This window comes from Pinus tabuliformis, chromosome 9, assembly GCF_031772625.1.
Source record: "Pinus tabuliformis cultivar Carrire ecotype Pingquan chromosome 9, CPIR1, whole genome shotgun sequence".
Taxonomy (NCBI): Eukaryota; Viridiplantae; Streptophyta; class Pinopsida; order Pinales; family Pinaceae; genus Pinus; species Pinus tabuliformis.
In genome coordinates, this window is record NC_142307.1 from 475,872,970 (window position 1) to 475,878,195 (window position 5,226).

The 5,226-nt window shown below is 36.7% G+C and overlaps 1 non-coding gene across 1 annotated transcript; it reads left to right on the forward strand.

Annotated features, from left to right (window-relative positions):
• Positions 1-2,275: 2,275 nt before the first annotated feature.
• On the forward strand, positions 2,276-2,397 carry LOC149149284 (small nucleolar RNA snoR83). Its single transcript, XR_016263875.1, has one exon. It is a non-coding gene; the product is annotated as a small nucleolar RNA snoR83 (small nucleolar RNA).
• Positions 2,398-5,226: the final 2,829 nt, after the last annotated feature.

A 5,226-nucleotide genomic window follows, 5' to 3' on the forward strand; every position in this document is an offset into this window, starting at 1 on the left:
CATTAACATCATAATATTAATTTATACCACAATCATTGAATCATAATATTCATTCATTTATAGTTGAAGCAATAATATTCTAACACATAGTTCATCAAAATAACAATTAACACCACAATATTAATTTATTACTCATGGTTAGGTAAGCTCCCCGTAGAGGCTAAATGTATGGATGTTGAGGTGAAACTTGATCCAAACATGTCTTCTTTCTCTTGTAAGTTAAATTTGCAAGCACGGGAGCGTGGATTCCTAAGTCGATGTTTGTCTTTCAAGCGTCTTTTGCTTTTGAGTTCCAAATATTTTGTTAAGGGAGATTAAGAAAGGCGAATCTCATCCATTCAATTTGTTGGAGTTATTGTGAAGTTTCAAGGATATCGTTTGTCCATGTTAACAAAAATTTTAAGGGTATATTCAACGATTTATAATTTTAAAAAACTTTAAAATAATTTGAATTATTTTTTATAAAATTTTGGTTGGTTAAATTTTTAAATTATTTTAAATAATTTATATAATTTTTTTTAAATAAATTATTGTAATTATATAAATTAAATGATTGACATATATTAATAAGTAATGATCTAAAAGTTATTTTGAATATTTTTTATTTTATATATTTAACTATATATATAACAAAAACTATCATGCATCATAATATAAATAATTCTTTGCATAAATTTAAATAAAATTTATATATATATATATATTTCCCTAATGTCATTGTCTATCTATATATATGCCAATCCTTGCATATAATTAAGCTAGAAGAATTATTGATATTCTTAATTTTTCTATAAGTTTAAAATTGGATAATGAAAATTAAAAAAGAGAATAATGATTAATTATATGATTTCTTAAATAAAATAATTTAAAACTTATATTTTTTTGTGTATTGACAAATTTTGTAGCATCTTCACCATGCCATCCCAGGCCAATTACAGACACATAATCATGCCTTCTCACTACAGGGATATCCCCAAGAGAGGGCAAGTCAAAGCAGTCATTGTCTCATCCCTTGCCCATTCCATCAAGTCTGTTTTCACTTCACATTCATTCTCCAACTCTCATGGGCTTTCACAGTACTCTATGATGGCTGCTTCTTCTTCTTCATCATCTCCTACTTCTTCTCCCTCAACCCTAGCTTCGGGTTCAGGTCGAAGCTAGTAGGTGTTGCAGAGCGAGGGACATCTTCTTCTACTTCTGCTTCCTCTGCCCTGGCTTGAGGTTCTAGTAGAAGCTAGTAGGTGTTGCAGAGCAGCGACATAGAGTGATATGGTGATCATAACATTAGGAACTACACAACACTGCCTAAATCATTTCATTGTGAAAAAGGCACTAGGGATATAGAGGATGTGTCCACATTGAAGGAATAACATGGCTTAGATGATAAATATGTTTTCTCTATACATAATTGTGCCTAGCTAGATGCCACATTCACATGTGAGACCTAATGGAGTACAATATCTTCAAGTCACATTGTTATATCGATCTTATCACATGCTAACTGTTATTTAATTTGACAGAACATTTTTGTAGCCTTAATCCATCATGTTGTATTTGTAATAAAAGGACATATTGTGTTGCCAAAATATTCTAACATCTTATGCTTCATTCCATCATTTGGTTGTTGTTATAATGTAGCAATTGGCCATGGGAGTCTAGATTGCAAGGCATAAAGTTGCAATTGTTGGCACCTTTCGCCCATATTGCATGTGATAAATTGTTTATTTGAAGGCAACCAACATAGGCAGTGAACCCAAAAAATAAAATTGATGTAAATTTTTAGCATTGTAAAACATTAACTGCAAGATTCACAATAGTCTTAAATCTCATATACTTGTTATATATATTCATATCAACAATTTCTCTTTCACTCAAACTGGTTTACATCTCATATACTTGTTATATATATTCATATCAACAATTTCTCTTTCTCTCAAACTGGTTTACATTTACATTTAGATCACATAACATATCATATTTGTTTTCATCTATGCTCTTCGCAGTGGTTTTTTGAGAAATAATGCAATAGACATCCAACAAAGAATAAAGGAGGAAGTTGAGGAGGGCCTGAAGCGAATCCATAATCTATTCCAATATCATTCATCAAAATTCCATCAATCTCGTTGAATGTACTAATTATAAATTAGGCCTAATTTCTCTAAATCATCTGCAACAATATATGGAATAGCTTATTGGAGTTTTGCACTGCTTCCATCGCTTCTTTGTCGTCATTATTTCTTCGTAACCGTTCATCTAGGGTTTAATTGCCTTCATAATCCTAGATGAGCCCTTCAAAGTGCATATATGATTCATGGGAGGCATAGAGTAGCCATGGAAGTTTCGTTGATAGCATCCTTATGATGTGGGTGTTTTCTGATAGTAGCTTTCCATATAAGCAATGTTTATAACAACCCATAAGCTAAGATACGCAGTACATTGGTGAAGTGTTTTGCTTCTCTTTTTCGGGGAAAAACAAATGCCTTGCAATCCCAGGAAATTCCTTCTGTACTTCTACATTTATTTCTGCTTTCGACAGTGAGCCTTCAACAATGAGATTTCGACAGTGTGAGCTTGAACTTACATGGTGTGAGCCTACGACAGTGAGCCTTGTTAGTTCTTGTTGGTTTTTCTCTCTAGCCGCTCTCGCCTTCTTCCTGATTTATGAGCCTTTGACAATGTGAGCTTGAACTTACACGGTGTGAACCTGTGACAGTGTGAGCTCTCGTTTTTGGTTCATCCTTCATCTCCCGTAGTGGCACACCCATGAACAAAGTAACAAGGGGCTCTCCCGAAGGGTTGCGTATGACTCGTTTGTCATGTGGGTTGCATTATCTATCATCTACCTTGGAAATCAACTGGCCATCAGAGTCAATAGTCACCAGATCAGATCCGCTACAAGTTTTGTTGCGCTTCTTCCTCTGCACAGTAAACACAAGCATATTATACGGTGTACAGAATTGCGATCTGACAATAGGAAAAGTTCCAGTCTTGGGAATCGCCCACTAATCTTCTTCTAGCAGCCCAAACTTGGACGCTTTGTGTTCTTTGCAGCACCCAGCATGGGAGCAATGGGGGCCGGGTTCTAGGCACTGATTGCAGACAACAATAGAGGTGCAAACCATAAAAGGAAGAGAAGATGCACTCTAAGTGTTTGACGAATCAACTTTATAACAACTTAAAGTAACTATACTTGTTTGTGAAGTATTTTTACAGGACCTCTGATGGACTTAAACAGGGACATCAACTAATTCCTTGAAATCCTGTGAGAGCCTCCGGCTTCACCTGAACTCGCAGTAATAGTGGCTGAGGGTCAAGGGGTACAACTTGAAACTAGGGTCCATGAAAAAACCATGGAGACGAATTTCTCATTCTAGAAAGCCCAAGTAAAACAAACGCTGCTGAAAATGATATTTCTAGAAACTGAAACACCAAGCTCTCTTCAGAAATACACCCCCTCTCTGCCAGAGTTTCGAAGGTGGAAGGGGATAATTTATCCCTTAAGAAGATATTACATGAAAGAAAAGAGTAGGAAAATCTCCATCCTCCCAATGATGTGTTGCACGCAGAAATTCTTGACCTTAAAAGAACGCAAGAAGAAATATGATCCCAACAGGCCACCTTCAAACAAGAAACTGAGACACACATCAATTCTTGGGCACAATTGGTGTAGGCAAAGGATAAAAATCCTACCCCTCTTGCAGCATTTGAGGAGGTGGTGCAAGTAAAACTTGAGGAAGAACGCACCAGACAAGTGAGATAATTGAATCTCAAAGGGAGTCCCCTTACCTCACTCCTCTCCATATCCTATGGAAGTGGGGGCTAGGTTCCTTCAGGATACACTTACCTTCCTTGATATGGCTCTGGACAGACCCTGGCTAGGCTAATACTCCACTATCTTCCTCAAGTTTAAGACTGCATCTGATCGACTCTGCGCCCTCAGGGATAAGCAGAAGTTGTTTTCTCTCCCCAACATGATTTTCTTGGATGAGGATCTCACTAGAGCACAGGTTGTGGAACTTAAACAATCTAGAGAATAGGTTATGGACGCACTGTAACACCCCTCCCTTGTGTGTAAGCCTATCGTAACCTAAGTTGAGAAAAGCTAGGTGTGATATGTAATATTAAAAACAAATATATTATTGAATAAATTAATAAATAAATCACTTGGAAAAGCGAGACACCAAGAGATGAGATTCTTGCCAAATCCCATTGAGGAATGGGATAGGGATAAATCTTTCATGATAAGCTTCTAGATGTGATTCTAGATAAGCTTGGATGTATTGGAGATAGATATCCACCAAGGAAAAAACATAAAAGCTTTGCGGGAGATAAAGGCAAGCTTTTATGAGGAAAAGCTTCGTGGTAGATAAAGGCAGGCCTTTTCAGAAAAAGACCTAGGCAAATGGAAAAATCCATAAAAACGGGATGCCGCTAATGGAAACTATATCATGAAAGAGGGTATTAAATACCCATTGCATAGATCAATTGGAGGCAGTTGATCCATGGCAAGAACCTCGGCTCGAGGGGAATCAGAGGTGATTCATGATTGGGTGGTGGTGCTCCACTCTCCAAGTGATGTTTTAGTTGGTTTCATATGCGTGGAATGTTTTGTATGTTGTTTTCTTCCCCTCTCTGTTATAAAATTCAGCTAGCTTATAAAAGAAATTGCATGAGTTTCCTCCCTAAGGGAATGATGAAAGGAATTGCATGTGGTTGTTGTAGATTATCTGTGTGGATGCATGTATTATGGCTTATTAATGTCGACTAAGTTAAAATTAGTAGAGGAATATATTATGTGATTTAGATGCAGTAATGGTTATGCTTCCCACTTTGGCTTATGTGTTATCCGTAAGTATGGGAATAACGAGATGAGTTGCTTGTGTAGTAGACATGCCTGTGTTAACAGCTTATGAGCTGAGTTTAGAGGAATGCTTGAGACTTCTATTGCCTCCATAAGCAGAGGCTTAGTAGGTAGCTGATATTGATTGGGGCCATGTAGCCATCGTACTCATTAATGCTTCTACGAAATCATCTTTATGAGATTGACATCAACATGAGATATCGATGCATGTCGAACAGTTAGGAAATAACGCTTCTAACATGTATAGTCAACGGTTCAAGATATCTACACCATGCATGCCATAATAATTTGTTCCCAATAAGGCTAATCTAGCTAGTTATGCATGTGGAACAGTGATGGAGGGATGCTTTAAATAGGATTGTCGA